Here is an 11,324-nt window from a genome sequence, read left to right as displayed (position 1 = left end):
CGGCGCAATTGACTGCACTCATATTGCTATAAGGGCCCCATATGTCGATGAATTCATGTATGTCAATAGGAAGCATGTGCATACTATCAATGTTCAAGTCATATGTCAATCCAACATGATGTTGACAAATGTAGTTGCACGATGGCCTGGCTCTACACATGACTCTTACATCCTAGCGCAAAGCAGTGTAGAGAAGAGACTGCAGGCAGGCGCTGTACGTGATGGCTGGCTTCTTGGTAAGACAATAACTTTATATTGACAACCAGCTTAGCCAGATGCAGACCACTGATGCACTGTTTCATTGAAATGCAGGGGACAGTGGCTACCCCCTCCGGCGCTGGCTCCTGACCCCCTTCCCAAACCCCCAGAGCGCAGAGGAGACCCTGTTCAATACCGCTCACTCCCGTGCGCGCTCAACTGTAGAGCGCGCCATCGGCCTTTTAAAATGCCGGTGGCGGTGTCTGGATGCGTCAGGGGGTAGATTATTGTACCATCCCCAAAAGGTGCGCAGGATCGTGAGGGCGTGTGGCGTGCTGCACAACCTGGCACTGAGGCACGGCATCCAACTACCTCCTGGCCTCCCCCCTCCTCGGAATGCCGACCCTCACCCACAGCCCCCTCCCAGACACAGGGAGTTCCAACACGGGGCACGGCTCCGTGAGGAGGTCATGCAGCGATTAAGCAGACAATAAGGTTCACTTTTTCACAAGCTCTTTTAATGTGTTTGAAATGTCGAACATAATGTCACACAAATTATGCAGTGTTGTTCTGATTTCCTTCAGTTCATTGATGGTTTCTTTTTGATCTCGCCATGGTCCGCTCTGTCCCGCTCACAGAGTTAACTGAGGTAACTATGTGTTGCCACTCACGACACTTACTCTTATTTGTCACGCCACTACTGTGGCTACCAAACAAAATAATTTTTCGACTCTCCACCTCACTCACTAATGCATCGATTTCTGCCTCTGTGAAGTTGCGTTTTTTGGTTCGCTTCCCTGCGGTTGCCGTTGTTCATGGATCACAACATGGATCAGCTGGCTCATTTTAATACATGCTGAGGTACTTTGCATTGACCATTTATGGTGGAAAGTGGGTGTGTAGTGGGCGGAACATGAGCCAAATTCACCTGCACAAACTTCAAGGACGAGTGTGATTTATAAAGGGGAAATTGCTTGCACCTGTGCGTACGCACGGTTTTATAAATCAGAATATTTTATGGCGTACGCCAACTTCCGGTTTTGGGCGTAAGTACACTGTTAGTAAGAATCCTACGCACAGTTTTATAAATGAGACCCCTGGAGGTTTAGGGTAGAACTGGAGTGAACCAGTCACATTTTATTCCATTAATTACTTTTAAAACCCGTTTTGTCTTGTTTCAATTGTTTGTTTGGTTTTTTGTTTTTTACTGTTTCATGTTCTACTGAATTGTTTTGTTTTTGTATAATTTATTACTAAAGCTCATTTTAAAAATCCTAGCTTGTCCCTTTTGTTTTAGTTCAAGAACAAGTACATTATTGGAATGATGAATTTAACTTTAACTTTCAAAATTAAATAAGTGTGAATTTTTTTGTGGAAAGTGTAAATTCATCTGTATTTGGCATCTGTTTATCATACCTTTAATCAACAGTATGCACTGCAACTTTGAAATAACACATCTTCAACAATTAAACATTTTCTTAGATATTTGGAAATGTTCAATACAGCATATTTATTTAATACAATAAGTTGCTGAGATCTGGTAGTTTGTGTGTCATATTTTCACGAGTTGCGATAATGACCTTAAATCTCAACAAATTTAACTGATTAAAAACAGGTGAGAGCCGTTAATAAGTTATAAGTAATACTATATATAGAAGTTGTCTCCCACTGCCAGGAGAATGTAAGAAAATGAAGAGGACATCAATTTGATGAATCAAATCAAATCAAACTTTATTTATATAGCACCTTTCATACATAGAAATAGCAACTCAAGGTGCTTTACAGAGAGTAAAATCCCCCAGAACCCCAACCCAATAGCAGCAAGCCCACCCCCCACCCCTTCCCATCAAACACACACACATCACAGAGGGTAAAAGCAAGTTAAAAGGACCAAGAAAACGCTGTCATAAATTCTGGGGTCTAGTGGTGTGGGGGAAACACTGAGATAAAACACTGTAAAACCAAATCTAAAACAATCTACAAACCAACCCTGGATATAAAAGTCATAGTAATATTGCTAAGACCCATAAAATAAGAGAACCCGTGAAATAAGAGAATCAGAATGATAAAACAAATACATAAATGATAAATAAATAGAAGCTGAACACAGCCTGTGTGTTAAGAATAAAGAAATGAATAAATACAATAGTAATAATAAAAGAAAGGATTAAAATGCTAAACTAAAAAGGTGGGTCTTGAGTCTGTTTTTAAAAATATCCACACTAGGTGCTCCCCTCACGTCCTCAGGCAGGCTGTTCCACATATGAGGGCCGTAGAAACAAAAGGAGGACTCGCTGTGGGTTTTTGTTTTTACTCTGGGAACAGTTAAAAGGCCAGTACCAGAGGACCTGAGGGGTCTAGTGGGCTCATAAGATAAAAGCAAATCAGATAAATAAGGTGGGCTAAGACCATTAAGAGACTTAAAAACCAATAAAAGAATCTTAAAATCAATTCTGAAGCTGACGGGGAGCCAGTGCAGAGACTTTAAAATTGGTGTAATGTGGGCCCTCTTTCTGGTCTTTGCCAACAGACGTGCAGCTGCGTTCTGTACAAGCTGCAGCTGGTTCAGGTACTTCTTTGGAAGACCAGAAAGAAGAGCATTGCAGTAATCTAATCTTGATGTGATAAAAGCATGAATCAGTGTCTCTGCACTGGCTCGAGAGAGAAACGGCCTGATGCGGGAGATGTTCTTTAGATGATAAAAAGCAGTCTTAGTTATGTTTTTAATATGCGGCTCAAAACTGAGATCTGCATCTAAAATCACTCCCAGGTTTTTTACTTGATTAAAATGGTTGAGTGCTACTGTTTTCAGTTTGGCCTCCAGTTTCTCTCTCTCAGCTTCAGGTCCAATCATTAAAACTTCTGTTTTGTCCTGGTTGAGCTGCAAGAAGTTTTCTGCCATCCACCCTCTGATATCTAAAATACAATCTAACAAGGCATCAATGGGCCCGTGCTCATCAGGAGTCACGGCAACATATAACTGTGTGTCATCAGCATAGCTGTGGAAATTTATGGCGTGTCTCCTGATGACATCACCAAGAGGAAGCATGTAAAGATTAAAAAGGGTGGGGCCTAAAGCTGAGCCTTGGGGTACACCACAGGTCAGTCTATAGCTCTTGGACGAGGATTCCTTCATGCTAACAAAGAACTCTCTATCTGTTAGATAGGATTTAAACCAGTTAAAAACAGTACCAGTGAGGGAGTGTGTGAAAATAAAAAATAATTTAACTGATAAAAAACAGATTTCTCTAAAATTTTGCTTAAAAACAACAGGTTGGATACTGGTCTGTAGTTGTTGAGGACTGAGGCATCTAAATTGCTCTTCTTCAGAACAGGGGTCACCACGGCTGTCTTTAGGGAGGAAGGGAAGACGCCCGTCTGGAGAGAGCAATTCACAATGCTCAGTAAATCCTCCTCACAAGAGCCACAGACAGTTTTAAAAAAGGCAGTAGGGATGGGATCTAAAAAACAAGTTCCAGATCTTAACTGTGAAACAACATCCCTAAGCATTGCAGCATCAACCAGGGCAAAACTCTCCAGTGTTTCCTCACAAGTAAACAAAGCCCCAGACCGTTTAAAATCTACAATGTGATGTTGACACAGGTCAGATCTGATTTTCTCTATTTTATCTGTGACGTGGGCTGCAAACTCCTCACACATGGCATCAGTGGGTGTATTAGCAGGATTGTTAAAAACAGGGTTAATTAGGCGGTTGATTGTGGAGAAGATAACACGTGGTTTGTTTGTATTGTCAGTTATGAGTTTGGAGAAGTGGGCCTGTCTTGATATTCTAACAGGTTTGTTGTAAATACATAAGTGTTCATGTAGAATTTGATAATTTGTTGTTAGTTTGTTTTTTCGCCACCTCCGCTCTGCTATTCTGCAGTTCCTTTTTAACTTTTTGATATCTTCAGTTTTCCAGGGAGGAGCTGGTTTTGTTGTTACTTTCTTCAGTTTTAGTGGGGCCACTTTGTCCATGGTAGCACGTAATTTACTGTTAAAATGGTCAACAATAAAATCACAGGATGAGGGGGAAATAAAACCTGGGGCGCTGTGAAGGTGATCAGTAAAGTTTGCAGCCACTTCAGCATTAAGACAACGTTTCCTAATGGTCTGTTCAGGGATAGCTTGTTTCATAAAACCTTCAACCTTAAAAAAGACACAGAAATGGTCAGAAATACCTAAATCAACAACTGATGTTATGTTGGTAGATAGTCCATAAGTAATAACAAGGTCTAATATGTGGCCCTTGTTGTGCGTAGGTACTCTGATATGCTGGGTATAATTCATATAGTCTAAAAGTTTTAAAAAGCCATGGGGGAAAGAGTCTGACTGATTATCTATGTGCAAATTAAAATCACCTAAAATCACAATCCTCTCATACTGGTTGTGAATGATTGAAAGCAGCTCTGAAAAGTCTGTTATGAATGATGAGCACCTTCCAGGAGGTCTATATACCGTTACTCCAAGGACAGGTGGGCTGCTAATAACAGTGGTGTGATATTCAACAGAGGAGTATTCTTCAAACGAAATGTCTTTAAAACCAATGGAAGATGACAGGATAGAAGCTGTCCCACCACCCTTTCTGCCTTTCCTGGCCGTATGTGTGAACATGTAGTTATGTGGTGATGCTTCAATTAGGGTGATGGGGGCATCTGTGCTGAGCCATGTCTCTGTTAAAAACATACAGTCAATGCTGTTGTCTAAAATCAGGTCATTTATAAGAAAGGACTTTTTTAAAAGTGATCTGGCATTCAGTAGGGCCATATTCAGGGGACCAGGATGAGTGTCCTTAGAAACTGGGTGTGTGTTGGGTGGCCTGTTGAGTGTCTGTATTGACGTGAGGTTAGCAGGGTTTCTGTGAGACTTTTTACTGAGTATCTGTGTTCTGTTCGTGATTATGGACTGTATGGGGAGAGACACAGGTGTGGGTGGTGATGCCAGGTGGTACTGATAGGGGGCACTGGCAGGGGATACAGTGCTCAATGGTGCAGGTAGTGTGTTGTGGTTGGAAATTATTATGGGACGCGTTTGTGGTGTGTCAGGCATACAGGGGGCACTAAAGGGGCAGTTGAGTGTTATGGTTTCAGGCAATGAAGAAGCATGTGCTGAGGGGGTGTGTGGTGTAAATAGTCAATCACGTGGGAAAACCTGCATGGCGTGTTGCAGATTAGCCGCTAACAAACAGCTACCAAGCTTGTTGGGATGCAGACCGTCTGAGCGAAATAAAGATGAACGCCCCCAGAACAGATTAAAACTATCAATAAAACACATGTTAAGAGATCTGCACGTGGACTGGAGCCATGTATTAAGTGACAAGATTCCGCTGAACCTGCCACTGCCCCGGTGAAGAGTTGGGATAGGGCCAGAGACAAACACGGATAATCCGTGGGAACGAAGGAGAGAAAAAAGTTCACGGAAATCCTTCTTAGTTATTTCGGATTGCTGGTGTGTGGTGTCATTCGTACCAACATGGACAACCAACCTATTGATTGTGGCCGGGACAGAGTTGAGGAGAGATGGGAGTTGCATCAGTAATATTGGTACTGTGGCTCCAGGAACACAGTGAGTGACTGCATTAAAAAAGCGAATGTTTCTAATGATGGAGTCACCAACTATAAGTGTGGACGGGGCAAAGAGTGGATGCGGCAGGGAGGGAGAGTGTGGTGGTACATCGGTGCTGGATGGACTGCCATGTTGTTGTTGGCCCGGGCAGTTGTCAGGCTGAGGCGGATTATCTGACGGAGCAAGAACAGCCACGGGACCTGGCGGCTCGGTCACTGGAGGTGTCTGAGAGGGGAGGCCACTGGACCGCCTCAGAACAGCCTCCTTGAGAAACCTCCTCCGAGCAGAAGACTTAAGGCGGCATTGGGATTCTCTGGTGGATTTTGCAGACTGGAGCGACTCTGATGGCGGCCGAGAAGAATTAGAGTTAGATGAAAAGGAGAGTTACAGTCAGACAAAAAAGTAGTTGGAGTTAGATGAAAAGGGGAGTTATGGTCAGAGCAAAAATTAGTTGGAGGTCAGACAGAGAGATACAGTCAGACAAAAAAGAAGAGTTAGAGTTAGATGAAAAGGGGAGTAATATTGAGATAAAGAGACACAGTCAGATGAAAAAGAAGAGTTACAGTGAGAGTAAAAAGCAGAGTTAGAGTTAGATGAAAGGGGGAGTAATATTGAAATAAAGAGACACAGTCAGAGTAAAAAGCAGAGTTAGAGTTAGATGAAAAGGGGAGTTACAGTCAGAGTAAAAATTAGTTGGAGTTAGATAAAAAGGGGAGTTATGGTCAGACACAGAGTTACAGTCAGATAAAAAAGAAGAGTTACAGTCAGATGAAAAAGAAGAGTTACAGTCAGAGCAAAAAGCAGAGTTGGAGTTACACTGTTAACCCAAATTTTGTTTCTAATTAAACTTCTGAGTGATCATTACATTGATTAAAAACTGCTATCATTACTAAACAGTATTACTTGAATGTACTAGTTATCTGAGGGATTCATTTCATGAATCAGGTTAAGGAGAGTTTACTCAGAATGTTTAGTTTTTTAAGAAGGGGGGGGGGGGGCGAGGGGGGGCTAAATAATTCAAAGACGTCCTCGGTCACATCACAAGGCCTGCGCAACGGTCGACACTGACTTGGCAGAAGAGCTCACAAGCAGCTGCAGCAGACGGGCTTCAGGCACTCTGACCAGGAAACAGCTTTGTTAAACGCCTTTGACGGTTAGTATGTAAAAGTAGTCTTGTCATCTCCTTTAGGAACTTTTAACAACCATATACGCTGACATATGTTGGTGACGCGGTTTTTCCGGTTACATAATGCACTGTGAACTGTGCAGGTGTTAATGTTTATGCTAGCTAATGTCAATTTAAAATAGCGTCAGTTGAATGTTAAAGTTAGCTTAGCGAGAACGGTCTGAGGAAAGCTTAAGTACCTACAAGTTTGCTCGTCTGTAACATGTATTTCTGCCATTACTTGTGGTATGTAAGCGGTTCAACCACTGGCGCAGATGAGTTTAGCAGGCGCTGCCTGTAATGTTCGTACAATATTTTGAACTCCACAAGCTGCGCGCCACGCGTTGAACCATTGGACCGCTCCTTGCCCACTCTTTTTCCCCGTTTTTCACTCTCTCGTGCACGCAGGCTTGTTTACATAAAGGTTTTACTGTATATAACTAAGATGTAGCTTCGGTTTTCATTTCCATTATGTTTTTACAACGATATTGTTGAGTTATTGACCTTAAACTTTCGTTGTTTTCTATTTTTATAGATCCTTCTGTTGTGAGGATGCTGTGGAAGTGTAAGTATTGTGATTTCATGTGTGAGAAAAGGGGTTACCTTTTGAAACATTATCGGTTAAAACATGGAAACTATGGTAGAACTGTCCCATTTCCCTGCTTATATCAAGAATGTGTGTGCACATTCAACTCCATTAATGCACTCAAGGTCCACTTAGCGAAGATTCACCAGAAAACCCAGGGTGCCCCTCCAAGAGAGACTTCACAAGTGACATTTCAATGTCAGTCATGTGATTTTTCTGCACCCTGCACAGAAGCAGTCTTCCTCACTCACCTGCGCAGTACACATTTGAGGGTAAATCACAGAGTCCAGTGTCCATTTAATGGCTGTAACTTTCATACCAGTGTGTATTCTACATTTAATGCACACAGAAGTAAGGAGCACAGAACACACAATTGGAGGATGTTCAGACCAGAAATTATCTCTGATAATGTAACTAATGAAATGGCACAAGAAGAACATGAGCCCCCAAATTGCACCTCAGAATCAGAAGACAGTGAGGATTCTACCAGTGAAGATCTTCATGATCTAGAAAAACAGCTGGAGCACAATCTTGCGGCTCTTTTTTTAAAGATGCAAACAGTGCTAGACGTTCCAGAAAATACGGTACAAGAAGTTATACAACAGCTGTTACAGTTGTGTGAACTAGCCCAGCCACTGCTGCACAATGCAGTCAAGGACATTCTCAAACATCATACCAGTACAGATGTACAAGATTCAGTTGTGGAAGAGTTAGTCAGGGCTTCTGCAAAGAACAATGTGATCATGAAATTCTGTGGCAAGGATGGTCCCTTATCAACAACAAAAAGGAGAGCAGCCTATGTGAATAAAAACTTCGAAGAGGTGAAGCCAGTGGAGTACATCATTGAAAGGGGGACAAAATGTAGTGCTGTATATGTACCTTTGCAACCAATGCTACAGAAGATGTTGAATGGGGCAGACATTTTGGATAAAGCTCTTCCCATCCAAAAGCATGTGCAAGATGAGTACAGTTCATACAGAGATGGTATGTATTGTACTAACAATGACCTCCTTAAAGGAGAGGAATTCAAAATTGCTGTTGGACTTTACACAGATGATTTTGAAGTATCAAACCCATTAGGAACATCTCGAAAGAAACATAAGATGAGTGCAGTGTATTGGGTGATAGCTAATGTACCATCAAAATACAGATCCACACTCCACTCCATTCAGCTTGCTGATTTGTGCTAAGCCTCTGATGTAAAAGAATATGGCTACGCCAAAATTCTCCACCCACTCATTAATGATCTAGCTTCTTTGGAGCAACATGGTGTGTATGTTGAGAAGTTGGGAGAATGTATCCAAGGCACAGTTTTATACGTGGCTGCTGATAACCTGGCTGCTCATTCTCTGGCAGGATTCTTTGAAAGCTTTACGGTGGACAGATTCTGCAGATTCTGCATGGCAACAAGAGGCGAGATGCAAGCTAAGGAGGTAAATTCAGGAGCTTTTGAACCCCGCACTATAGACACTCACAACCAGCAGGTTCAGGAAGTAAAGCAGGATCCCACCATGGCAAAACAATATGGTGTTAAAGGAGAATGTGTGTTGACTGACGGTCTCAAGCACTTTCATGTTGTGCGTGGGTACCCCCCTGACATCCTCCATGACCTTTTGGAAGGGATTGTTCCTGTTGAGCTATCACTCTGCATTTCAGACATGATTTCTAAGAAATATTTCAGCATAGAAACACTGAATCATGCCATGAAAACTTTTGAATATGCTTTTGATGACAAAACTGACCAGCGTCAGCCAATTGCCCACAGCTTCTCAACCAAAGGGACCATAGGTGGCAATGGCCATGAAAACTGGGCCCTACTCAGGCTGCTCCCTCTTATCATCGGCCATAAAGTCCCTGAGGGAGATAACGCATGGAACATTCTGCTTCTCCTAAAAGATATTGTTGAGTTGGCTGTCGCAACAAAGCACACTGAAGAGTCGGTGCATTTCCTCGACTGCAAAGTGTCAGAACACAGAGACTTGCTGCAAACTACATTCCCAGATTTTAGATTGCGGCCAAAACATCACTACCTCGAGCATTACCCCGAGATGATTAAAGCATTTGGTCCTCTTTCAGATGTTTGGACAATGCGATTTGAGGGGAAACACAAATTCTTCAAACGGGCCATTCGTAATGCCCACAACTTCAAAAATGTAGCTCTTACATTGGCTGTTAAGCATCAGAAAATGATGGCTTACTATTTGGACACAAGTTCATTTTTCAAGCCATCAGTTGAAATGGACAAGGTCACTACAGTATCAATAACATCTTATCCAGAGGAGGTGCAACAGTTTTTCTCCCAGAGAGTTCCTGAGCTTACATCGGTTCTTGTTGCATCATCAGTCTTTGTAGATGGAGTTAGATATTGTTCTGACATGATAGTCTCTGTTGGTTCATGCGCTGGCCTCCCTTCATTTAGGCAGATCAAACAGATAGTGGCACTCAATACCGAGATCATGTTTGTTTGCAATGAGATGAGTGCTTGGTACCATGAGCATTTGAGATCTTTTGAACTCATTTGTGAAAGCAGTAACCCCTCTCTGTCCGTTGTGCAGCTGAATGAGCTGAATGATGTTTTCCCTCTTTCAGCATACCAATATGGTGAAAATTTAATAGTGACCCTCAAACGTCATATTCTGTGTTAAGAACCCACAAGATATTTGTAATCAGTCTAAGACTGTAATGGAAGATTTTGTGTATATATTTTAGGGCTCATGTTGAAATTTATGATACATTTTGAGAGGGTTATTTTTCATTAATGTGTGACTTTTTGTAACTGTTTTTCTTATACATTTGAAAAGGGGGTTTCTTGTGAATTAATACTTATTTCTAAATAGCACTGCCAATTTAATCTCAGGGGACATCAACTTTTTCTATTGTATATCTCACACAGAAGGTCCATACACAGAAACACAAACGCTCAGTTTTTATTTGCTGTATAACTTCAGTTTTTGCAGACATCCATTACTATTTGTTTGTGTTATTTTATCAGAAAAGTATTCATAGCTTGGTTCAGAGTTGGTATTGATATAGCTAGATTAGCGTTTTCTCAAATATTCTGACTTGAAGTCATAAATCATTAATACTAACATCATTTACATTGTCTTTACAGTAATATTTCATCTTGAGGAAAAAATGCTCTAAACTTAAACAGCCAAATTATTAATCAACTATCTTTGTGATGCACATAGCAATGGTTCAGCTATTGAATGACTTTTTTGATATGTAAATTTCTTATCAAATTTTTTTTCTGTTCCCAAGATGACTGCAAACCGAAAGATGACCATGAGGGTCATTCTCACAGAGGCTGATATAAGAAAAGTTGTTCTTAATACAAGACCCTCTACAGTGGGAGATTTGATAAGCAAGCTAAAAGAGTTGATGGGAATTCAATACAACTTCAGCCTCCAATACCAAGACCCAGAATTCAATAATGAACTATGTAATCTGACAGATACTGAAGAACTTCCAGAAAAACCTACAGTTAAAGTCTTGCCTGTTGTTGAGCTGGTACCTGTCCCACCTGATGAAGTCTTCAGTGACACGAGTACAGCAGATACAGAGATTCTCTCACACTCATCTCTGGAGCGACGGGAACAGTGGCCAGAATTTTTTGACATCCCAACATTTTCAGTTGATGTACAATATAGACTTAGGCAAGCAGATCTGCTTTTTATGAGTGAGGGAACACACCTTAAAGTATCAAAAGAACTAAAACACGAGATACTTGAAAGATTGGCAGAGAGCATGTATAGCTACATGGCATATCCAACTGCTGCTCAGTTCGAAAGTGTTGCAGCAGCACTGATT

At 41.6% G+C, this 11,324-nt stretch overlaps 1 long non-coding RNA gene across 1 annotated transcript; it reads left to right on the top strand.

Annotated features, from left to right (window-relative positions):
* Positions 1-7,359: 7,359 nt before the first annotated feature.
* Positions 7,360-11,254, top strand: LOC121639568. The gene is made up of 3 exons (XR_006010201.1): positions 7,360-7,493; positions 8,871-8,947; positions 10,776-11,254. It is a non-coding gene; the product is annotated as an uncharacterized LOC121639568 (long non-coding RNA).
* Positions 11,255-11,324: the final 70 nt, after the last annotated feature.

This window comes from Melanotaenia boesemani, chromosome 1 (assembly GCF_017639745.1).
Source record: "Melanotaenia boesemani isolate fMelBoe1 chromosome 1, fMelBoe1.pri, whole genome shotgun sequence".
Taxonomy (NCBI): Eukaryota; Metazoa; Chordata; class Actinopteri; order Atheriniformes; family Melanotaeniidae; genus Melanotaenia; species Melanotaenia boesemani.
The sequence above is the reverse complement of the archived record's forward strand: the minus strand, read 5'-3'. Positions and strand labels throughout refer to the sequence as shown.